The sequence below is a fragment of the Budorcas taxicolor genome, chromosome 12, assembly GCF_023091745.1.
Source record: "Budorcas taxicolor isolate Tak-1 chromosome 12, Takin1.1, whole genome shotgun sequence".
In the NCBI taxonomy this organism is placed as follows: domain Eukaryota; kingdom Metazoa; phylum Chordata; class Mammalia; order Artiodactyla; family Bovidae; genus Budorcas; species Budorcas taxicolor.
In genome coordinates, this window is record NC_068921.1 from 80027205 (window position 1) to 80054136 (window position 26932).

A 26932-nucleotide genomic window follows, 5' to 3' on the forward strand; every position below is an offset into this window, starting at 1 on the left:
CTCATAGGCACCCCTTTCCAAACTGGGGTACTTTGTGCGATACGCTGCGTTGATTTTCTTGTATGTCACATCGCATTGGGTTTGTGTGTCTCATTATGCAATGTTAGCACTTTATGGTGCCTTGCTTTTGTGGTGACACTGTGAACATAATGTAATGTGATGTGCCATGGCTGTGAAATGCCATTAAAGTATGACACTCTGGAGACTCCGTGGATCATGCCCATTTCACTTCTGCAGTTTCAGGAAGCAGAGAGAACCACAGGAGGCCTTTGCCTTGCAGGGATTATCTGAATTTATCTATCTCACTTGAGTCGTGGAAGTTAATGTATCGGTAGATGGCTAATACCGCTAATACTATGACCATTTGAAACACCCTCCATAATAGGAAACTCACTTGTCCCTAAAATGTGTTGGTGTTACACTTTTTCATTTCTAGAATTATGGGGCGATAATAAAAGAAAGTCTCTGAGTCATCTCACCCTCTGCTTTCCACAAGTTTACAAAGAAGGGAGAAAATGGCTCTTTCTTAACCCGGCACTCGCCTGGGAGGATGGGTCAATGTAATTGGGACAGTTCAGAGGTTTGTGACTATTATTGATAGTAGGATTCAGCAGTATGTAAACTGTGAACTTCCAGATGTTCAAGCTGGTTTTAGAAAAGGCAGAGGAACCAGAGATCAAATTGCCAACATTCGCTGGATCATGGGAAAAGCAAGAGAGCTCCAGAAAAACATCTATTTCTGCTTTGTTGACTATGCCAAAGCCTTTGACTGTGTGGATCACAATAAACTGTGAAAAATTCTGAAAGTGATGGGAATACCAGAGCACCTAACCTGCCTCTTGAGAAATCTGTATGCAGGTCAGGAAACAACAGTTAGAACTGGACATGGAACAACAGACTGGTTCCAAATCAGAAAAGGAGTACGTCAAGGCTGTATATTGTCACCCTTCTCATTTAACTTATATGCAGAGGACATCATGAGAAATGCTGGGCTGGAAGAAGCACAAGCTGGAATCAAGATTGCAGGGAGAAATAACAATAACCTCAGATATGCAGATGACACCACCCTTATGGCAGAAAGTGAAGAAGAATTAAAGAGCCTCTTGATGCAAGTGAAAGTGGAGAGTGAAAAAGTTGGCTTAAAGCTCAACATTCAGAAAACGAAGATCATGGCACTGGTCCCATCACTTCATGTTAAATAGATGGGGAAACAGTGGAAACAGTGTCAGACTTTATTTTGGGGGGCTCCAAAGTCACTGCAGATGGTGATTGCAGCCATGAAGTTAAAAGACACTTCCTCATTGGAAGCAAAGTTATGACCAACCTAGACAGCATATTAAAAAGCAGAGATATTACTTTGCCAACAAAGGTCCATCCAGTCAAGGCTATGGTTTTTCCAGTAGTCATGTATGGATGTGAGAGTTGGACTGTGAAGTAAGCTGAGCACCGAAGAATTGATGCTTCTGAACTGTGGTGTTGGAGAAGACTCTTGAGAATCCCTTGGACTGCAGATCCAACCAGTCCACTCAGGAGATCAGTCCTGAGTGTTCATTGGAAGGACAGATGTTAAAGCTGAAACTCCAATACTTTGGCCACCTCATGTGACGAGTTGACTCATTGGAAAAGACTCTGATGCTGGGAGGGATTGCGGGCAGGAGGAGAAGGGGACGACAGAGGATGAGATGGCTGGATGGCATCACGGACTCGATGGACGTGAGTCTGAGTGAACTCTGGGAGTTGGTGATGGACAGAGAGGCCCGGCATGCTGTGATTCATGGGGTCGCAAAGAGTCGGACATGACTGAGTGACGGAACTGAACTGAACTGAGGCTTCACTCTTTAATCACTTGCTTTATCGTGGATTTTCTAGTCCACGGAGGCCTTCAAAGTAGTATTAATACCATCTTGGGTCTTTTTTCCTTTTAAGTCTGTGCTGTGTGTGAGAATTTGTTGAAGGAACAAGTTTCACATCATATCAATGAGTTAGAAGAAGACATGCAACATTTTCTGCTCATCCACAATTTTGGCATCTTTAATGGAATAGAAATATTTCTTTAAAACAATTTTTTTTTTCAGTTGAGCCATGCAACATCTTGATTCCTCCACCAGGGATCAAACCTGTGTCCCCTGCTGTGGAAGCACAGAGTGTTAATCACTGACCACTAGGGAAGTCTCTTTAAAACCAGATTTTGTTGAGAGCCAACCAAGATGAAGTCCATGGCAAAAATGCCCTGGTGGCTACCATTTGTGTTGAAGTAAATAATGACTGATATTTTAGAGACTGGATGTCTTACACCCAGCAACAATGATTCTGCAAGTTACATTCCGTTTGTAAGATATTATGCTTTTGTAATCATGATCTACATTAAATCTCACAATAAATCTATACACATGATTGTCTTTTATAGACGAGGAAACTACCATTGATCCAGATTTACTCATTGCCCCAAGTTCATTTCCGATCCAGTCCTTATGGCTGTCATTACCTTATCTGGTCAAAAATTGTTAGGGAGGTATTTCTCTTTATTTATTTATATGTGTGTTTTAATTGCAATATCAAAAAAAGTATTCACCATGACATCAAAAATATCAGCCTGATGCATTTGTGCAAAACAGGCCACTTCGTATAAGCGTTTCCACCAGTTGTTTCATCACTAGTTGTAATCAGGATGCAAAGTCCTGAGAGATGTGTGTTTCTTAGGTGACTAATGTCACCAGTAACCATTTGAAATCCTCTTTGGACTTACCTATGATGAAAGAAACAGGCAGAGAATATGAGTAGATTCAGAGGGAAGAGTCCTCTGCTGTTCCTCAAAAATCCTCTTTTTTCATTTTGTTCGCAATTTTCTTTTACATATTGCTTATTTTTACTACCTTCAGAAATCTAATGCTTCTTCACATTTTTTTCTCCCATTATCAGATTAAATGACTTCATGTTATACTTACATACAGTTCCTTAAATGATATATTTCTTGAATTAATTAAAATACCCCTTCTATTTCTTGATGAAAAATGTAGGGTCTAATGTAGACAAGCCCTCCTATAAAACTTGATCTTGACTTCAACATTATTCAACTGTAAGATGGTGTTTTCTAATTCCATTGAATTCAATATTAGGCTTTGTCAATGAATGAATGCATCCTAATCTTTCATGGTGAAGTTCATGTGCTTATAATGTTTATTAAGACATTAATAACTTTGAAATATTCATATAAAGCATCCAAATTACTGGCATTATAATATGTTGTAGGAGTAGTCCCAATTAAAATAGTTCCTGCTTAGTAAATTGGCTTAATTAGCTCTCATTTATTGCCATAGGATATAGAAGTCTTTTATGAAAACATAGATGTAGTAACTGTAGTTGCAAATTTTTTAGTAAAATAATTATCAAATATTTTCAATAGCTGGTGTGTGTGTGTGTGTGTGTGTTAAATCAGACAGTAGGGATGTGAGATACAACTATCATGTCCAACTAGCTTGGATTCATGACCCATGGAACCCCTTCAAGTTCTAGCTTTATTTGTACTTCTATAATGCTTTAAATATCCAAGCTTTGGGGCTTCCCTGGTGTTGCAGTCGTAAAGAATCTGCCTGTCAATGCAGGAGACATGGGTTGGATCTCTATTTGGGGAAGAAGCCCTGGAGAAGGAAACAGCAATCCACTCCAGTATTCTTGTCTGAGAAATCCCATGGACAGAGGAGCCTCCCAGGCTACAGTCCATGGAGTTGCAAAAGAGTTGGACACAACTTAGCGACTAAACAGCAATGCAAGCTTTTACTTTCACTTTAAGATTTCTCTTTGTATTTTTGGCCAGTCCTCTATATTAGATTTCTACTGTTGCATATCAAATTACCCCAGACTTAGTGGGTTTGCATGGCACGCATTTATTATTTCACAATCTGCAGGTCAGGATCCAGACAAAGCTTACCTCAGTTCTCTATTCAGGGTCTACCTACATGGAAATCAGGCTGTGTTCTCATTCAGGGGTGTGCCAGGGAAGAGTCCACTTCCAGAATCAGTCAGGTCATTGGCAGAATGTATTTCCTTTGGGCTGCATGACTGAAGGTCTTCATTTCTTACTGGTTGTTGGCGAGAGATCCTCATGCTACCATGTAGCCCTGTCCGTAGTGGGTTAAACATGGCTATTAACTTCTTCAAGGACAGCAAGAGCATCCCTGTTTCCAGGCTACTAGGAAGGTGCTTTATAATGAGACATAACCATGGTAGAGACCTATTCTGTTGCTTAAAAACCCAACATGCTTTCCACCTCCTCCCAGGGGTGCATGAATATAGAAGATGTGATTGGTTGAAGTTCCCCTTAGAGTTTGTACAAGACAGGACACTCCTCCCATTACATGGCAGAAATTTATCCATTTAAAATACATTGACTATGTATTTTATCCAAGTTATTCTGTGTTTCATTGATGAAATGGAAGCATTGCAATATCCATTTTCAGAGATGAGAAAAGTAGGGTTAGAGAGTTTTGTGCATGTGTCCAAAGTAGAAAGCTTATAATTAGCAAAATGAATTTTTAAACTGAGGTCTAGTTAAAACCAAAGCACTGATACTCATTAGAGGTGTTTTAAGGGCTTCCCCGGTGGTTCAGTGTGTAAAGAATCTTCCTGCAGTGCAGAAGACATTGGATATAGGTTTGATCCCTGGATCAGGATGGTCCCTTGGAGGAGCAAATGGCAACCCACTCCAGTATTCTTGCCTGGAAAATTCCATTGACTGAGGGGCCTGGTAGGCTACAATCCACACGGTTGCAAAGAGTTGGACATGACAGAGTGACTAAGCCCAGTGTGATGAAATGCTATATGAATGTTCCTAAGAATAAAATGATCTTTATTTTGTATTTAAAATTTGTTTTCTGAACATACTCAAAATCTGGTATATTGTTTTTGATTTTTTTCTTCTTGATTTGGGAACATGATGAATATGTACAATTCTACAATTGTCCATCACAGACTTGCTCAATCTTGGACTCTTGACATTTTGTGTTAGAAAATTCTTGATTTTGAGAAGCTATTCTGGGCATTTTAAGATGTTTAACAGCATCCTTGGTCTCTACTCAGTTGTGACAAGCAAAAATGTTTCCAGACATTGCCAGACCTTTTGGATGAGGGATGTGGGAGGTGTTAGAATCACTTGGGTTAAGAACCACTGTTGTACAGGAAATTCTAGCTTCTTTAAAGCTCCTGACCCTAGTTTCTAAGACCTTCTCTGAAGGAATATTTTTAAGATTATATTTCTCTAAAAATGACATGGTATCTGCCAGTTTTTCCTTCATTTTGCACCTTTTCAAAACCAGAGTTTTTGTAAGTTTATCTGCATTGATTTATCGTTTAACTAATCACATGTTTTATTTATCAAATATTGAAAGGAAGCTGGGTATGAGAAATAAAAGACATGCATGATCTCATCTTGTTTCCAGCCATTAATCTGGAGGTTTAGTGGATCTCACCTAACACTGAAGATTTCTCCCAAATCCTGCATGTACATTCTGGAAATTCACAAGAATTCCCTTTGTTAACTAGGTACTGTTACCAAGTGCAAGCTCTCTCTGCTCACCGCACAATAGACCAATGAATCTGAGAGATAAGGTATTGAGGAAAGGAATAGGACTTTATTCAGAAAGCCTGCTGCTGACTGAGAAGGTGGCAGACTAATGTCTCAAGGTAATTATCTCATCAGAGTCTCAATGCCAGGTTCTTTTATGGATCAGAAATGGGAGGAGGTGAGGAAACAAAGTAAAAAGGCTATTTAATCTTGCAAGTATCTCCTAGATAGGCAAGCACCAGGCAGAGTATGTGTTAATTTCATCCCTCCTGCCATCTACAGGTGGACAAGGTTCTGAACAAAGGCACTGTAGCTTGACAGTCAAACAAAGGGGCAGAGGCTCTGAGGCAGGCCATTATGTGTGATGGTGGTAACAAAACCAGTCAAGAAACAAATCTACCATGGAATAGTCAAAACTGACTCTTCCGTGTTACAAAACCACATCTGAAATGTTTGGATTAGGATCATTCCTCATGGTCATCCTTGCCTGAATGTGGTAGAAGCTTACCAATGACGACATTCATATGCAAAACACTACTTTTTATATCCATTTTTAAAAAATATATAAATTTATTTATTTTAATTGGAGATATCCATTTTTTCATTTCATCTTTACTGTAACTCTTTGATGTTCATGTTATTATTGCTTTCACTTAACAAAATAGGAAATAAATTATCACAGGCTTTGTGACTTGTATGAGAGTTTATTTCTACAGATTTGAGAATTGAATTCAATTTGGGGGTTCTAAAATTTGTGCTCAATAGGCTGCATTTCAATTGTATATTGATGCTAGAAAGAGAATAGGCTCAGAGGGGATGAGATAGAAGGGGACAAAGCTTTAACATTTGTGTAGATGGGTGAGAGGACGGAGCTAGATAAGTAGCAGAAGGAAATGAAAGATGGATGCTCTGGATCATGACGGAGTATCAGGAAACTTGAATTATCTATATCATAGTGCAAGTCTGCGGAAGAACATAAGCATGAGCATGGGAAAGGATAGAAAATAAATTAACGCTGTTATTGCTTAGTCGCCAAGTCATGTCCTACTCTTTTACAACCTCATGGAATGTGGCCCACCAGGCTACTCTGTCCGTGGTATTTCCCAGGCAAGAATACTGGAGTGGGTTGCCATTTCCTTCTCCAGGGGATCTTCCTGACCCAGGGATCAAGCTCGTGTCTCTTGCAGTGGGAGGCAGATTCTTTACCACTGAGCCACCTGAGAATTAACTCCTAATTTTTAGCAGACTTCTGACTACATTTTGCAGAATTTCATGTTTTCCTGAAATTTGGGGCCCAAATGTTACCTCCTTCACTTTCCCAAAAAGCACACTGGCTGTTTTCTTCAGATTCAATTTGTCTTCACTATAGTATTAATGAGTTGTCTGAATATTAGCATTGCCTCACAGCAGCATTGCTTGGCAGTTTTAAGATTCATTCAAGTTCAAGAGATGGTTGAAAAACATGGTCTTAGAGCCTATCTTACTTCCTGCTGACACCTTTCGCCCAGTGGCAGTCTTGTTTTGTTCTCGTTTTATAGCTCTTCTCACCAACTGTTACTGCTCTGTGACATTCCCCAAACAGGTATTTTGTTTTTGTAACAGGTGTATAATTTTTCTTTAAAAAAGTAAAGTGTAAGACACTGAGAACAGTATTTTCAGTCTTAATTTATCTCTCACGTATACTGCATTTTGACCACCTCATGCGAAGAGTTGGCTCATTGGAAGAGACTGATGCTGGGAGGGATTGGGGGCAGGAGGAGAAGGGGACGACCGAGGATGAGATGGCTGGATGGCATCACCTACTCTGTGGACGTGAGTCTGAGTGAACTCCGGAAGTTGGTGATGGACAGGAAGGCCTGGTGTGCTGCGATTCGTGGCGTTGCAAAGAGTCGGACACGACTGAGCGACTGAACTGAACTGGCAAGAGAAGAAGCAATAAACTATTAATACTGTCAAGACCTGTTTTCAATATGCATAGCTCATAAGAGAGCCTGCAATCTTTGAGAAGCTTCGCCTCTCCACTTTTTCAGTTGGGAAAGACTATAGTGGTTTCTTATCCTTTCAATAATGCAGGAGCCTCCTTGTCTTTAGACATGGAGTCACGTTTAGTCATGTTTCTGCCTTTTTTCAAAACTACCCTAATTTTTAAACAAGGACGTTACTACATATTATAGTATGATAGTTCCAATTTATGTGTCATATTATATTCCTTAAATTGGATTCATTTAGACTTTGGGATCAGACAGATGAAATTATGATTTAAATGCCAAATTTAATTTGGTCCTAAGAAGATTTCTTATATGAAAGAGCAGCTCATTATGTTTATTATGCTGACCTTTTCGCTATATGTCTGTTGTTTTTATTTTTGTTTATTCCTTAACTGTAATTTCAGACTTGGAGCATCTTGACAATTTTAAAGAATTCTGAAGCACATGTGTGTGTGTGTGCCTCTTATTTCCATGATGAAACTGCATATTATTTTATAATGGCTCTTTTTTCTTTAACTTTCCTGAATTCCCTAGTCTTATTGTTAGGCCTACCCAGGCCTGCTTCATTTGGTTATCTTATTTACCTTGATGATGCATTGTCTTTTTTTATGCAGATGATATCCTGATTTATCTCTTTCTGTGAACTTTTCTGCAGTAATTTCAAAGCTGTCAGCCTGGCAGAATAAGATTAAAGACTAAAAGGCCCAGCATTTCCACAACAAAGTACATACAAACACAACAGCCAGCTAGAGGTCTTCCCTTGATTTAACAGTCTTTTGGTTCTGACTCCTTTTTAGATGGGAACAGACTCTTCTGTGGAAGAAGTGCAAAACCAAGGTCATGGAGCAATGGACTCTAGTGGTATTCCAGGGGGATATTATTCACTGGTTGCTTAAATGTTTCATTTAACTTCTAAGGAACATTGATCAACCATGACCATTGTTCTCTGGGACTGATTTATAAGTACAGGAATAGCCTGAGAGCATCGCATTACTAGATTAAATATCAGGAAATGTGTGGGGTAAATATTAAGAGAGAGAAGAAAAACCAGAATACTCTGTGGCCAGGAATGCCTCCTTTACCATCTTCTAAATGTAGGAGTTAGTAGAGCTTGACTTTTAAAAAATTGACATTCTGCCTCTTTCCTCAGGTCCAATTCATTCTTGTTGGTTTATATGTCATCAGTACTTCCTTATGCCTATACTTACATCTCCAGCTCTTTATTTTCTCAGATACATACTTATATAATGACTTATTTGAATATTACATGGAAATGTCATAGTTGTCTCTTGCATTTATCATCATAAACTAGCTTGTCTTTAGTCTGCTGCTGCTGCTGCTGCTAAGTTGCTTCAGTTGTGTCTGACTCTGTGCGACCCCGTAGACGGCAGCCCACCAGGCTCCCCTGTCCTTGGGATTCTCCAGGCAAGAACACTGGAGTGGGTTGCCATTTCCTTCTCCAATGCATGAAAGTGAACAGTGAAAGTGAAGTCGCTCAGTCATGTCCGACTCTTAGCGACCCCATGGACTGCAGCCCACCAGGCTCCCCCGTCCCTGGGATTCTCCAGGCAAGAACACTGGAGTGGATTGCCATTTCCTTCTCCAATGCATGAAAGTGAACAGTGAAAGTGAAGTCGCTCAGTCATGTCCGACTCTTAGCGACCCCATGGACTGCAGCCCACCAGGCTCCCCCATCCCTGGGATTCTCCAGGCAAGAACACTGGAGTGGGGTGCCATTTCCTTCTCCAGTGCATGAAACTGAAAAGTGAAAGTGAAGTCACTCAGTTGTCTCCGACTCAGCGACCCCATGGAGGCTCCTCCATCCCTGGGATTCTCCAGGCAAGGGTACTGGAGTGGGGTGCCATTGCCTTCTCTGGTCTTTATTCTAGTGTTTCCCATTGACAGTAAAAGCCATATCTTTTCAACTAATTGCTCGTTAGACCCCTGGGAATTGTCCTGGATGCTTGCACACCTATCTGATTCACTAGCAAGTTAGGTTGATTCTACTTAAAACATGTTACTTGAATCATCTGTTTCTCAGTGTTTTCAATGCTGACCCTCTATTTTGATCAACCACTATCTCTTATCTGGTTTATTGGTTTCCCATTGCATTCTTGCCTGGTTTTAATGCACTTACTGCATAATAACCAGAAATATCTTTTAAAAAGCTAAAGCACACTTATTACTTCACTGCCTAGAACTCTGTCATCACCTTTTATTATACTGAGAACAAAAACTGAGTTATTATTATTTTTTTCCCCAGAATCCTGCATGGATTGTATTCCTGGCTCTTGCTAGCTATAATTTATATGAATTTCAGGATGTAATCTCTTTGCTCTTAGTTTGCTTATCTTTGAAATGAGAATGCTAATGGTGAAAATACGTTTTTCATAGAGTTCTTGAGAAATTAGGGTTAACCATGTAAGCAATTATAATATCGTCTTGAACATAATCAGTACCCTATAAAAGATTGCTATTGTTTTTGACTTGATCTTCGAATCCTGACATCCTTTGACCTCTGATTTTATTTTCAATCTCAGCTTATACTACTCCACTGAGATCCGGCCATATCGGCTTTTATTTATAACTTTATTTTTTCAATTATCCTCATGATGGTCTTCCCAGGTAGCATGGTGATAAAGAATTCGCCTGCAAGGCAGGAGACATGGTCTCAATCGCTGGGTCAGGAAGATAGCCCTGGAGTAGGAGATGGCAACCCATTCCCATATTCTTGCCTAGAAAATTCGATGGACAGAGGAGCCTGGCTGGCTACAGTCCATGGGGTTGCAAAAGAGTTGGACACGGCTGAGCACAGCACATCCTCATGAGTCAATTTCCTCCCCATCTTCCTCCCGTAGGCCTCAGTTTAAATATCATCTTGAACATCAGGCCATAGAGACAAAATTCTTTATTTGCTCAACTCAGTGAGTCAGGCCATCCTTGGGCCAGGACTAGGAGAACTGAAAGGTGGGGGGCGGGGCATGATGGGAAAGATCCCTCACACTTTCTTGCTCACAGTGGCTCTTGTTCTTGACTCTGTGTCCAAAAACACAAGACTACTCAGGACTTTGCTGCCTATACAACCCTGCTGGGGTCTCATCTTCAGATCCATGTCAGAAGAGAAATTAGAACAGAAAAACCAATCTTAACTTCTCCAAGGTGCTCACCCCATGCAGGTTACTTCTTCATATTTTGACTTCACTTCCCAATCAACTTGATTTTGCTTCCTGGTCAAACTCCTCTGGTGTGAACAGTTGCTTTTTCTATTTACCCAACATTTTGGTATATAGTAGGCTTATTCCATCAATTCAAGAGACCCACGTTCAGTCTCTAGGTTGGGAAGATCCCCTGGAGGAGGAAATGACAACTTACTCCAGTATTCTTGCCTGGAGAATCCCAAGGACAGAGGAGCCTGGTGGGCTACAGTCCAGCCGCAACGAGTGGGGCACAACTGAGTGACTGATGCTGCCGCATCTTAGCTAACCCTGGAAGTTCATGTAACTGGTCTCTCAGGTAGCTGGGTTCCTCGGTGATCATTTGTTCCAGTTTCCCAGTTTCTCCACAACTTGAGTGCTGCAGAATGGGATCATCAGATGTGCTCCCTGTAATTCCTGATTTCCTGAAAGGAGGAGCTGGCCTTCACTTCCTCAGCTCTTCTGATTGTTGTATAGTTTTTTTGATTACCTATCTTAAATCTATCCCTCACAAAATCAACCAGAGCAATTTTGGGTTTGCCACACATACTCTGATGCACACTCAAAAGACTTAACACAGGTGAAAGTTCTATCAGACAAGAGCAAACATTATACAACTATTAGGTACTTTTTCTCTCCTCATACTTTCTTTTCTTCTGGGAAAAAATCTCATTTCTCATCCAAATTACTATGCGTTTTTCTTTTGTACTATCTTACTGAAGCATAATGAAGTAGAATGGATAATCTAACACATAAAAATAAATTTTGAGTACAAGGTTGTACAGTTTCTATTGTGTAGTTGTATCAGTCTTCTACAATTACAAACTTCATCTAAGAAAAGAAATTATTTTCTTCAAATAAATGAAATATTTGTAGACATTGTTTATTTCCTTGCAATGCTCTGTTGTGTGTGTGTGTAAATTAGTTGCTCAGTCATGCCCAACGCTTTGCGACCCCATGGACTGTAGCCTGCCAGGCTCCTCTGTCCATGAAATTCTCCAGGCAAGATTACTGGAGTGGGTTGCCATTCCTTTTTCCAGGGGATTCTCCCAACCCGGAATCAAACCTGGGTCTCTTGTGTTGCAAGCAGATTTCTTTATCATATGAGCCACTACTCAATGCTCTGTTGAAAAGAGTATTTTCAAAGTAAGGATGTTACTGCAATGATAGTACTTGTCAAGAAAATGTCAACTAAAAGAATGGAGCCTTCTTATCCATATTAATATTAATAAGATAGTGTTAAGTACATATAAGACATCTCTGACTATCTGACGAACCTGTGGTGGATCTCATCACTAAGAGGTGCTAATGAGATGGAAAATGTATCTTACTCTGATTAAACTCCCAAAGGATCTATAAGAAAGGATGTCACAACATAAATGCCCAGAATCTCACTCAGAAAACATGGATCAGAATATGCTATAATTTGAAAGGTATTAATGCGAAGAATTTTAATAAGGAAGATGAATAATGAAAAAAAATACAATTTGATTTAAGACTTAGGCTCTCTTGGGGAAAGCAATGCCAAGCACCAGATTAACCTCATGACTTTTATTTCTAACCAGGGTCACTTTTCCTCGAGGAAACTAGGAAGGCTGCCCTAGGCTACAACGAGACAAGCTATCTGATTCCCAGAGAAGCTGAAGTCTGGGGCAATGATAATAAAATTTCTAATGTTTATTGCCTGGGGAAAGATTTTCAAAGATGGCATGGCGCCAATAATAAATTACTTTTTAAACAAATCGCTGAACCTTTGCTCTCAGTCGCTTCCCTTTGGTATCTCATCAAATCTCTCCAGTCTGATAGCCCACTTCATATTGAGATTGGTGCATATATAATTTATTGGAGGCCTGACAGCAAAAATTCTTTCTCTTACATCCCATTCAGAAATTTTCCTAAGTTACAACAGTGATAACATTAGCAATACATAGGCTAGAAACTAGTAAAAACTTTTACAGTACATATTTATTTTTGCCTAGAAATGTGTTATTAAAGGCAAATAAAAGGAAACTGAATAATCTATTAAATGTTTCTATTGTTTCTTCTAGCACATGGAACAAATACATAAACTGTATAACGCAGATTATATACTCAATAAAATGCTTATATGTACCAGATATTCCAGAGTATACTTAGGTAAATCCTTTTAAAACTCATTAATTTGAGTGTAATTAGTATCTGATCATTACGTTTTGCTCTGTAATATCAATATCTGCCCCTAGACAAATAAAATACACTAGAAATACTAGTTTGTCACAAAACAGATTTTAAATTCACACAGAATCTTTTTTGTATACACACCCTTTAGTGACCAAAAATCTCATTAGGCAAAGAAATGGGCAATTTGTGACTCTTATTAGATATGAAAAAAGTCATCCAAGCCTGTTGAGACTATATGAATTGCCAACACAAAAGGATACACAACAAAAACCATGCCTTAACCATCAAGATGAAAGAGAGCTGCATTGAGGAAAGAACAAAAAGCATGCGTCAACTGAAATATTGCAGACACACACCCAAAACCCAGCTTTTCATTTGAGTTATATGGGGCTATCTCTTACTGCATCTGTTTTCCATAATCTCCATAGTCTCTGCTATAAATGGAATTTGATTAGAGGTAACAAGAAAGAAGGACTCCCCTGATGGCTCAGTGATAAAGAATCCACCTGCAATGCAGGGGACTTTGGGTATGATCCTTGGGTTGGGAAGATCCCTTGGAGAAGGAAATGGCAACCCAATAAAGTATTCTCAGTATACTTGCCTGGGAAATCCCATAGACAGAAGAGCCTGGCAGGCTACAGTCCAGGGGGTCACAAAGAGTCAGACAAAACTTAGCAACTAAACAACAGCAAGAAAGAAACATTTGCAGTGGTCATACCTTCCAGGTTATGAAGAAAACATTTTTCTATCAAAATTTTATGTTATAAAAGTTATTAGTCTAGAATTACAGAAGAATAGAGGTATTTTCAGATATTCAAAAATGTATACAGTTTAGGTCCTATTAATCTTTTCTTGGAAAGTTGCTCGAGACAACATTCTAGCACAATGAGAAGATAAAAGAGAAAGTCAGATGACTTGGGAGATTTTTGAGGGTAGAGTCTCAACAAAACCTCACATACCATCCAGCTTAGATCAGAATAGTACTCTGCAGAACAGGAAAACTCTACAGAATTAATCTCAAATTCATGAGGCATCCCATAAAAATAAAATAGTAATTATTTAATCAAGCATAATATGAAATAAATAAGCAACTACAAACTCCAGAGGAAAATGAACAAAATACTTTAAAAATGTTATGGTAGTAGTATCTAACTTCCTCCCTGACTAGTACAGCCACTTTGGAGAACAGTGCAGAGATTCCTTAAAAAACTGGAAATAGAACTGCCATACGACCCAACAATCCCACTGCTGGGCATACACACTGAGGAAACCAGAATTGAAAGAGACACGTGCACCCCAGTGTTCATCACAGCACTGTTTACAATAGCCAGGACATGGAAGCAACCTGGATGTCCACGAATGGATGAGCAAGCTGTGGTACATATACACAATGGAATATTGCTCAGCTATTAAAAAGAATGCATTTGAATCAGTTCTAATGAGGTGGATGAAACTGAAGCTTATTATACAGAGTGAAGTGAGTCAGAAAGAAAAACACCAATACAGTATATTAACACACATATATATGGAATTTAGAAAGATGGTAACAATGACCCTATATGCGAGACAGCAACAGAGACACAGATGTAAAGAGCAGACTGTTGGGCCCTGTGGGAGAAGGCGAGAGTGGGATGATTTGAGAGAATAGCATTGAAACATGTATATTATTATGTGAAATCGATCGCCAGGCCAGGTTCGATGCATGAAGCAGGGTGCTCAGGGCTGGTGCACTGGGATGACCCTGAGGGATTGGATAGGGAGGGAGCTGGGTGGTGGGTTTCAGGATGGGGAACAGATGTACACCCATGGCTGATTCATGTCAATGTATGGCAAAAACCACCACAATATTTTAAAATAATTAGCCTCCAATTAAAATTAAATAAATACAATTAAAAACACACACACAAATGTTATGGGAGAAATTTAAAGCAAGCTGAAACACAGCTTCAGTTTGAACAACTGATTGGATGTCATTATGAGGCTCAATTTACTTTGACCATGTCACATGACATTTTGATTACCATATTAGAAGGGACATTGAAAGAATTATGATCTTATTATACCAGGGTGCAAAATCAAGTATCATAAATCCAAGAGTGACACTGGGTTTACAGTGACTGATACTTATTTAATTTCCTGAAAATAGTGCCTACTGAGTTTTAATTTTTTGGAATCAACAATGGACATATCATAGAACACTTAATTAAGTTTAGAGAACATAAAGTGAAGTTGGAAGTCTTGCCAATATAAACATACACTTGCATTCTACAGAGACTAGAGAGAAGAAGGGGAATAAGACAGATAAAAAAGAGAATCAGAGACTTCTTCTAAAGTGGACATTAGGAAAGTTCATTTCCTCATATAGAGACAAGTAATAGAAGATAAAGTAGATTTTAAAAATTTCTATGGTTGCTTAGCAGGTGAACTAAAAATTTTGCTATAATAAAATCCTTTGAGAAAGAGAACAGATAAAAGAAAGTGTGATGTTATAAATCTACATATATTAACAGAAAATGGAAGTGAAAAAGTTGTTTGAGCACTTCAAAATTACTTGAAAATATTTGCCTTCGAGAAGAACAAAATTAAGGCTCATATTCTTTATTAAAGTTCTCTGTGCTGTTAGATGAGATTTTTACAAACCACGTGTGCTTATATTATTTTAGTCAAATTATAAAACAATTTGAAAACAAAACTTTCGTGTAAAGGGAGATATACAGAGTGGCAAAATGCATAATGAAAAGTATAATAAATTCACCAGTGCTGTTCTGTGGTCTTTAACAAATTCCCCCAAAGTGGCTTCTATATAACAATTATTTAGTTCTTCAGTTTCCCAGACTTTGATACCAAGTTCCTCTTTGTTTGATATTTAAATAAGAAAGTAGATGCTATCTAGAAAAAAAAGCTGCTTAAATTCCTTTTTTCCACCTTGAAATGCTGTTTATCTTATTTTCTTCTTTCTCTTCTGCTCTGATAATTATGTGTCTGCTCTTCCCTGAGTCTTATATAATCACGCCTAGTTCAATCTCAACCATCCAATCTCCTTCTAAGCTTAATTTTCTTATCTGTCTTCAGTCTTGGTTTTCGGGGTCTCCCTGCTTGCCCAGTACTATGCTCCAGTATTATCAGATTCACATTTTTCAGATGGCCTATCATCTTGCTCTCTTCCTGTCATACTCAATCTTATAATAATGATAGTGTGCGTTTACTGTGTATATTTTCTTACCTATTGAACTCACTCGATAATCTTTTAAAATTTCACATTTATTTCTATTGGTAAAAAGAAACTACCTCCTTATAATAATGGCCCCACAAATACCACATGAAAATACCTTTTTTTCAGCTTTTATCCTCATATTCTCCTTCGACTTGGGGCTTCCCTGGTGCTCAGAGGTTAAAACGTCTGACTGCAATGCGGGAGACCTGGGTTCGATCCCTGGGTCGGGATGATCCCCTGGAGAAGGAAATAGCAACCCACTCCAGTATTCTTGTCTGGAGAATCCCATGGATGGAGGAGCCTGGTAGGCTACAGTCCACGGGTCACAAAGAGTCGGACACGACTGACTGAGCGACTTCACTTTCACTTTCACTCCTTCAACTTATCAGTTTTGTTCACTTCAGTTCAGTTCAGTTCAGTCACTCAGTCCTGTCCAACTTTTTGCAACCCCATGAACCTTAGCACTCAACATTCAGAAAACTAAGATCGTGGCATCCGGTCCCATCACTTTATGGCAAATAGATGGGGAAACAGTGGAAATAGTGGCTGACTTTATTTTTCTGGGCTCCAAAATCATTGCGGATGGCAATTGCAGCCATGAAATTAAAAGACGCTTACTCCTTGAAAGGAAAGTTATGAACAACATAGAAAGCATATTAAAAAACAGAATGGACAGGGAGGCCTGGCGTGCTGCAGTTCATGGGGTCGCAAACAGTCAGACACGACTGAGCGACTGAACTGAACTGCAGCACGCTTGACTCCCTGTCCATCACCAACTCCCAGAGTTTACCCAAACCCACGTTCATTGAGTCGGTGATGCCATCCAACCATCTCATCCCCTATCGTCCCCTTCTCCTCCTGCCCTCAGTCTTTCCCAGCATCAAGGTCTTCTCAGATGAGTCAGCTCTTCACGTGAGGTGGCCAAAGTTTGGAGTTTCAGCTTCAACATCAGTCCTTCCAATGAACACCCAGGACTGATCTCCTTTAGGATGGACTGGTTGGATCTCCTTGCAGTCCAAGGGACTCTCAAGAGTCTTCTCCAACACCACAGTTCAAAAGCATCGATTCTTCGGCTCTCAGCTTTCTTTATAGTCCAATTCTCACATCCATACATGACCACTGGAAAAACCATAGCTTTGACTAGACGGACCTTTTATGGCAAAGTAATATCTCTGCTTTTTAATATGCTGTCTAGGCTGGTCATAACTTCCAGTTGTGAGTGAAATTCCCCTTTTTATCCTTTTTCATCAATTTGTCCTTGTGCCTTTATGAGCATGGCTGCCACTCATGTCATGGTTTGTCTTTCTTCACTCTTCTTAAACTCTATGTGATGTTAGTGTGTAAGTTTCTTCTGCGGACATATCTTTCCTGTATCTACATTCTCCTTTTGTGTGTGTAACTTCATACATTCCTCAAAGCTGCATCTTAACTAATGCCTTTGTAGTTACAGTGCTGCATTTGAAACTAAAAACAGACTGTATCTTATCTATTATTTTATTGACTACATTTTGTCCATCTATTGCATATTACGTATCGTATTACATTTCACCACCAAGCCAGTTTCTCCTGCTGACTGTTTATCTCTGGCCACTCTTCCCATTAACTAAGCTGAAGACCTCATGGAGTCCGTCTTGACTTCTTGGTCCTCCTCACTGCAAACATGCAGCCATTTGATTAATCCCATCTTTCTTGTCCTCACAGCTCCTTGGGCATTTATCCTCCATTTTTTTATTCACACTGCCTCCATTGAAAACCCTCAGATATTATCTTTTATCCCAGTTTTCCACACATACTCATCACTCAATCCTAGTCCTTAAAGCAATCCAGACCAACTGAAGATATATCTCAGTGCCATCAGCCTCACAGTCTAACAGGGCTTGAGTAGAAAGCATGAAGCTGATGATTGAAGACAGATGCTAGAGCTGGAAACCAGCCTGTTATTTTCGGGCTGTTTTGCACTAACATATTTTTCTCCTTTTCTTATTAGGAGATAAGTCCCAAACACCCAAAAGGCTACAAAACTCAGCACTCTTCATGCCCTGGACCTGGCTCGGTTCTCGGGATCTGGTTTCAAGATTCGTCTACCATCTTCCCAAGTGCTGATCAAGGACAGCATTCTTCTACCACAGTTGGGATCCGTATTGATTGTCGGGGGAACTGCTCTATTCAGCTTCTGTAGGTGTGTGATCTACTTTTCCCCTATTCCTGTCCTCCTGTGAAAGTAGTTGAACCATGTGTGAAAGGAGTGCCACTCAACAGACTTCTCTGGAAGGTTGCCTATCTCCACTTCATTTAGGTGTTTTTCATGGGTTTTATCTTGTCCCTTCATCTGGGACATAACTCTGCTTTTTCATCCTGATTGGCTTTCTGTAATGCAGTTTTTGTTCTAGCAGCTGTGGGATTGTGGTTCTTCTTGCTTCTTCTATCTGCCATCTGATGGAGGAGGCAAAGAGGCTGGTGTAAGCTTCCTGATGGAAGGGACTGGCAGTGGGAAAAGCTGGGTCTTGGTCTGGTAGGCAGGGTCTTGCTCAGTAAAGCTTTCAACCAGTTAACCGCTGATGGGTAGGGTTGCACTCTCTCTCTGTTAGCTGTTTGGCCTTAGGCCACCCAGCCCTGGGGTCTATGATAGGGTTAATGGCAATCTCCCAGAGAGCTTATGCCAAGGGGGATGGACCTTCAAAGACTGCTGCTGCCAGTGCCCCCACCCCATGCTGAGCCCTGGCGACCCACGCCTCCACAGAAGACCCTCCAACACTAGCAGGTGGTTTTGGTTCTGTATCCTGTGGGGTCACTGCTCCTTTCCTCTGGGTCTTGATGCATACAATATTTTGTTTGTGCCCTCCAAGACTGGAGTCTCTGTTGCCCCCAGTCCTGTGGAAGTCCTATAATGAAATCCCGTTGGCCTTCAAGGTCAGATTCCCTGGGGATCCCCAGGCCCTTTGTTGGCTCCCCAGGCTGGGAAGCCTGACTTAGGGTTTAGAACCTTCGTAACAGTGGGAGAACTTCTCTGGTAGTATTATTGTTCTCCAGTTTGTGGGTCACCCACTTGGCCAGTATAGGGTTTGAGTTATCGTGATGGGGCCCCTCCTACCATCTTGCTGCAGCTTCTGCTTTGTCTTTGGACGTGGGGTATCTTTTCTTGGTGGGTTCCAGAGTCCTCTTGCTGATGGTTGTTCTACAGCTAGTTGCGATTTTGGTGCTCTTGCAGGAGGAGATGAGGGCACGTCCTTCTCCACGATCTTGAACTGGAAGTCGACTTCTGGTTTTAATCTGCTCCGTGAGTTCCCCAATGGTGCCCTAGGACCACATTAATTGTACCACCCTGTACCAGTGCATGAGATCACTATATTTTTCAATACTTTTCATACTACTTGTCTCTGAGATTAGCCTTTATAGGTGGTTTATCTCCCTTTGTTCCCACTTTACTTTAGTGATGTATAATCCATGATAGACTTAAGACACCCTTCTCACCTCTTGTTTCAACTGCTGTGATCCCAAGTTCAAACATAAATGATGATCACTGTCCTGATTCAAGTGTTCAATACCTGCTTACTCCCTCTACAAAGCAATAGTTGTTTAACAACACTTATTACTTGCAAGCACTCTTCTAAGTCTCCTTGTAAATCACTATTGGATTGGTTTTTCTATGATTGGGGAGTGTTCAAGTATATGAATTATTATTTCCTATATTAGTTCACCAATTCAACACATATTTATTAATTTAAAAGGCACAAACCCGATCTTCTATTCTCTTTCTCAAAGACCATCAGCAGCTTCCTATTTACCTGAAAAATTAAATTCAAAACCCGTTTCAAACTGTCTTGACTATATTACTATCATTATAGACAACCACATTTTAGATAAACTAGATTTCTAATCTTTCTAAAATAATCCCTACACATCTCTTTATGATATTTCTTCCTCTGGAGTTAGCTCCCTGCCCTCATATGTATGAAAAACTGTTTCTTTCCAGTTCAAATAAACCCAAGAGGAAACTTTACCAGGTATCTGACTATGAGAACAAGGGAAGTCACTCATTTTCTAAAGATTTCCCTGCCTTCCAATTCTGCAGTGTTGTTACCTTAGAATGTGGTAAAATAATTAATAGGAAGTTGCTATTTGTTATACCTCACAAATGGTAAATTATTAAAGAATATTGCTATATTAATTCTGAGTGGATGTCAGCTTTTGTCGTTTGATATAATGAGCACACAATAGAATTTAATTGTGCTTAACATCCTTCAGCATATTCTAAGTGATTATTATGGCAATAAAAACATCACTTGATACTGGTTAAACATGAGCAATTTTTTATGATTCATTAAGAGCATACATTTAGATATGGAATATCCTCCCCTCTGGTCCTCTTTTCCATTGTGCTAAAATGGAAATATTCAGCATGAAGATAATAAATACATGTAAATATGGTCATTATAAAAAAAGTCAAAGGCCTATGTAGCTAATTATCTTGATTTATCAATAATACAAGGACAAATAACTCAGAAATCATTTCATGCTTTTACTGATAAAGAGAAAAAGGTAACACTCTTATTTTAAATTACAACTGAAATCATCACTAAGGCATGGGGAAGAACTTTGAACCACAAATCAGTTAGGTACCTGCCTAACTTATGTGCCATATAAGCTCTCTGAAAATATACATAAGCACTTGAATATTAAAAAAGTGATATGAATTTGATATTTAAAAGTAAAATGTAAGTCTATAAAATACATTTAAGAATCACTAATACAGTGTATCTATGAAAATAGAAAGAGAAATAAAGAAAAAATAGATTCATGGAAATATAAGGAAAAAAGAAATTTTCTTTCTGTCATTCAACAAATATAAGTGGAACACAAAGATAGAATAGTTACCAGGACAGAGGTGATTCTTGCTGTCACAACACTTATTGTTTAACTAGGAGAAGGCAAATAAGCTATTAGATAAACAGGGTAGTTTAGATGGTGATAGCTGATAGGAAGAAAATACAATAGCTTAGTATGAGAGTAAACAGAGAAGGCAGTGGCAACCCACTCCAGTGTTCTTGCCTGGAGAATCCCAGGGACGGGGGAGCCTGGTGGGCTGCCGTCTATGGGGTCACACAGAGTCGGACACGACTGAAGCAACTTAGCAGTATGAGAGCAAAAGGCTCAAAGAAGGAGCAACTTCTAACTGATGGTCAGAGACAGTCTTTCCAACGTGAGACGAGCTGAGAGGAAAATGCCAAGAGCTCGTCATTTGTGAGGAGAGTCTAGGCAACAGCAAGTACAAAAACCTGCAGGTGGGGACACAAGTTGCTTTTAAAAGGAAATAGAAACTAGTGCAGTTTAATAAAAATAAATGAGGCGAGAAAGGCACAAAACTAAACAAGAAAGGGGTGAATGCATGTAAAATCTTGTAGACCATGCTAGGGTGCTTCAGGTTTGTTCCAGCAGTTTATTTAGACATTCTCTTCCTTAAACTAAGAGTAATGTCTAATTGACCTTTGACTACCAAAGTCTCTTTCCACAAAATATAAAACAAATGTATCCTGGAAATTGCAGACATCTTGTTCTTATTCTTACTTATTATATCTTATGCGAAATATATATGTATAGAGATAGATAGATAGATAGATAGATACACACACATATGTGTATATACAACTTTATTTTATTGAAATCTTTGTATTACATACAAACTGTCTAAAATTTTAATTATACATACATCTTGCAATATTTACTTTAGAAAACAGGTGGGGATATTTTCATAGGAGGCTAATGGTATTGAACAAACCATTGTGTTTGCTAAATTAACTGTGTCATGCTCATTACTACTTAGGTAAATCATGTTCGGGAACTAAATGAAATGTGTCAGGTTGGGACACAGAGATTCTCATTTTCCTCTGAGATGTGACCTCTGGTACCATTGGTAGAAAGAAAAAATGGAATTGCATCTGCTCATGCCAGTCAGGATGAGTATAACTTAATTTGTTGATCTGGACTTTTTATCCTCGGTTGCTGAACCTTTACAAACATAAATGCTGGGAAGTTAGATTTACAGTGTATAAAATTTCTGGTGCACTATTGCTTTTCATAATAAGAGGATAAAATAAAACAGCCACCTTTCATATGTCTGGCATTCCTTAGCACCTTTCTTTAAGCTATTGCACATGTAGCCAAACGTTTGTCTCCCTTGAGGATTTCCGTGACGCAACAAATAAGAGACTGAATATAGCATTTGTACCCAACATGCTGATCACAGCAAACAGACTTCCCTTTTAATATAAAGTAATGTATATTTTAGCTCAGGGAGATGGTGAAGGACAGGGAAGCCTGGCATGCTGCAGTCCACGGGGTCGCAAAGATCGTACATGACTCAGCGACTGAACAACTGCGAGCCATACGTTCTCTACGTCTGTGTCTCTGTTTCTGCTTTGCAGATAAGGTCATCTGTACTATTTTTCTAGATTCCACATACATACATTAATATGCGATTTTTGTTTTTCTTTTTCTGACTTCACCCTCTGTGACACTCCCTAGGTCCATTCACGTCTCTCCAAATGGACCCAGTAGAGATGCCATTTCTGCCTCTTATTTTTTGAGCAAAATGAGTCATGTGGCCACAGCTCACTTCACAAAGATGGGAAATCGTCCACTTACCTTCTGTCCAGGAATATTTGGTGAGAAATGTTGCTGACTACAATTTCTGCTTTCTCTGAGTTGAAGTTCAGTCAGTCATGTCCAACTCTTTGCGACCCCATGAACTGAAGCTCACCAGGATTCCCTGTCCTTCCCATCTCCCAGAGCTTGCTCAAACTCATTTTCATCTGGTCGGTGGTGCCATCCAACCATCTCATCCTCTGTTTTCCCCTTCTCCTCCCACTTCAATCTTTCCCAGCATCAGGGTCTTCTCCAATGATTCAGTTCTTCGCATCAGGTGGACAAAGTATTGGAGTTTCAGCTCCAGCATCAGTCCTGCCAATGAAAATTCAGGGTCAATTTCCTTTAGGATTGATTGGTTTGATCTCCTTACTGTCCAAGGGACTCTCAAATGTCTTCCCCAGCACCACAGTTCAAAAGCATCAGTTCTTCGACACTCAGCCTTCTTTATGGTCCAACTCTCACATCTGTACATGGCTACTGGAAAAACCACAGCTTTGACTATATGGACCTTTGTCATCACGTGTATTCAAAATCCTAAGATCCAAAAACTTTATCTATCTTCATCCTACATTTCCAGCCTCATCTTCATCATGACCCTGCATTCTCTGTACTTCCATGTCAGAATTCCCCTCACATTAAATGCTTTCATAACTTTTCATATACTATTTGAAAATGTCTGGGGTTTTCTCTTTTCCTTCATCTCCTTCTTGGTCTAAGAGTCACTCTTGAAGAAAGTTGTCAAGTTCCAACTTTTCTGAGAACCTTTTCAGTTTTCTGTTAGATCAATTCAGTTGCTTTTTTGAGGAACCCCCATTGTCTGAAAATATTTAGTTATTTTAAGTTTTTTCATCTAAAGTTTAAATCATATGACATCAATTTAATTATTAATATGTAGTGTAGAAAAAATGATAATGAAATAGATTTCCTAATTTCTAGCATGCTTTTTACTTGACACATTCATCATCTTTCCATTACTTATAAACAAATTACACATAGCTCCACTTACCCATGACATGTCAGAAGCTGGCGAAATCCTACCCATAGGCTAAATCTGAATGTTTTTTGTTTAAGATAAAGTCTTCTTGCAACACAGATGTTTATATATCTAATATGCATTATCAATGGCTGCCTTTGTGCTATAGCAGAAGAGTTGAGTAGTTGCAACAGAGACTATTTTTTTCAGCTAAAAAAGTCTAAAATAGATTCTATATGAATGCAATGGGCTGAATGTTTCTTCCCCCTCAAGTTTATGTATTAAAATCATAGCATCCCAGATGATGGTATTAGGAGGTGGGGCCTCAGACAGTAATTAAGTACTGAGAATAGAGCCCTCATGAATGAGATCAGTGCCCTTGTAAAAGGGACCCCAGAGAACTTTCCTACCCTCTTTCTACCATGTGAGGATACAACAAAACTGGCAGTCTGCAACCCAGAGAAGGTCCTCCCCAGAACCCGACCGTGCTAGCACCTTCATCTCAAACTTCCAGCCTCCAGAACTGTGAGAAATCCGTTTCTGTTGATTAGGAGTCACCCAGCCTGGTATTTTATTACAGCAGGCAGAGACAACCCTTGGAGACAATGCTCTTTATAGCAAGGTGGTGAAGCCTTGGTTGTTGTTGCTAAGTCATGTCTGACTATTTTTTTTTGACCGTGTGGGCTGTCCACAGGATTTTCCAGGTAAGAATACTGGGGTGGGTTGCCAATTCCTTCTCCAGGGGATCTTCCTGAACCAGGAATGGAACCCACATCTCCTGTATTTCAGGAGAGTTCCTTACTGCTGAGCCACCATGGAAGCCCAGTGGATCCTAAACAAATAGGGTTTATTAATCTAAATAAAGAAAAATATGACATTTCTATATAAAACATGACATTTCCAGTACCTGAAGGAGGGAAGAAGTTCAATATTTTTTAAATAAATTTTTTATGTGGACCATTTCTAAAGTCTTTATTGAATTTGTCACAATATTGCTTCTGATTTAGGTTTTGTTTTTTTGGCCACAAGGCATGTAGGATCTTCACTCCCCAACCAAGGGTTGAACCCTCAGCCCCTGCATTTGAAGGTGGATTCTTAACCACTGGACCAGCAGGGAAGTCCCAGGAAGTTCAATATTTGTTCAACTAAGTTTTCTATTGAGAACCATGCCATCTTCTTTATTTTTGTCAAATTCCTTAGCTCAAAATAGACATATATTGGTACATTGTTTACTTTATTATATAGGAAAAAATTATGACTGAGCTAGGGTAAGTTTCTCCAAAAACTTAAGCTGGACTTGAAATTGAAAACTTTAACTAACAAGATTTCTTGGGTTTTATTTTGGGGGTTCTTGCCTGGGAGAGTCTATTCATAGTAATTATATAATTGAATCAATTTGATTTTGAAATGTATGTGGAGGATAAGCACTATTATTAGTATCATTACATATGTAGAGAATATCTGATGTATTCTGAAATCTCCAATGCAAAAATCATCCTCATATCAGAATTTTCCATTTCATTATCATCTGTACATCAGTTTCCCTAATACTCAGCATCATACCTATTAAGTACCTTTGGCCTATCATTTCAGTTCAGTTGCTCAGTCATGTCCGACTCTTTGCGACCCCATGAATCGCAGCGCACCAGGCCTCCCTGTCCATCACCATCTCCCGGAGTTCACTCAGACTCACGTCCATTGAGTCCATGATGCCATCCAGCCATCTCATCCTCGGTCATTCCCTTCTCCTCCTGCCCCCAATCCCTCCCAGCATCAGAGTCTTTTCCAATGAGTCAACTCTTCTCATGAGGTGGCCAAAGTACTGGAATTTCAGCTTTAGCATCATTCCTTCCAAAGAAATCCCAGGGTTGATCTCCTTCAGAATGGACTGGTTGGATCTCCTTGGAGTCCAAGGGACTCTCAAGAGTCTTTTCCAACACCACAGTTCAAACGCATCAATTCTTCGGCACTCAGCCTTCTTCACAGTCCAACTCTCACATCCATACATGACCACAGGAAAAAGCATAGCCTTGACTAGACGGACCTTAGTCGCCAAAATAATGTCTCTGCTTTTGAATATGCTATCTAGGTTGGTTATAACTTTTCTTCCAAGGAGTAACCGTCTTTTAATTTCATGGCTGAAGTCACCATCTCAGTGATTTTGGAGCCCAAAAAATAAAGTCTGACACTGTTTCCACTGTTTCCCTATCTATTTCCCATGACGTGATGGGACCGGATGCCATGATCTTTGTTTTCTGAATGTTGAGCTTTAAGCCAACCTTTTCACTCTCCTCTTTCACTTTCATCAAGAGGCTTTTTAGTTCCTCTTCACTTTCTGCCATAAGGGTGGTGTCATCTCATATCTGAGGTTACTGATATTTCTCCTGGCAATCTTGATTCCAGCTTGTGTTTCTTCCAGTCCAGCGTTTCTCATGATGTACTCTGCATAGAAGTTAAATAAGCAGGGTGACAATATACAGCTTTGACATACGCCTTTTCTGATTTGGAACCAGTCTGTTGTTCCATGTCCAGTTCTAACTGTTGCTTCCTGACCTGCATACAGATTTCTAAAGAGGTAGGTCAGGTGGTCTGGTATTCCCATCTCTTTCAGAATTTTCCACAGTTTATTGTGATCCACACAGTCCAAGGCTTCGGCATAGTCAATAAAGCAGAAATAGATGTTTTTCTGGAACTCTCTTGCTTTTTCCATGATCCAGCGGATGTTGGCAATTTGATCTCTGGTTCCTCTGCCTTTTCTAAAACCAGCTTGAACATCTGGAAGTTCACGGTTCACGTATTGCTGAAGCCTGGCTTGGAGAATTTTGAGCATGACTTTACTAGCATGTGAGGTGAGTGCAATTGTGTGGTAGTTTGAGCATTCTTTGGCATTGCCTTTCTTTGGGAATGGAATGAAAACTGACCTTTTCCAGTCCTGTGGCCACTGCTGAGTTTTCCAAATTTGCTGGCATATTGAGTGCAGCACTTTCACAGCATCATCTTTCAGGATTTGTTTTTGTTTTTGTTTTTTCCAGTTCTGTACATTAAAAGTTTAATTAAATCTGTTGAACATTTTTATCTGTGATAAGCCCTGTACTAGTTTTTGTTTTTAAATTTTAATTTTTACTTTATTTTACTTTACAATACTCTATTGGTTTTGCCATACATTGACATGAATCCACCACGGGTGTACATGCGTTC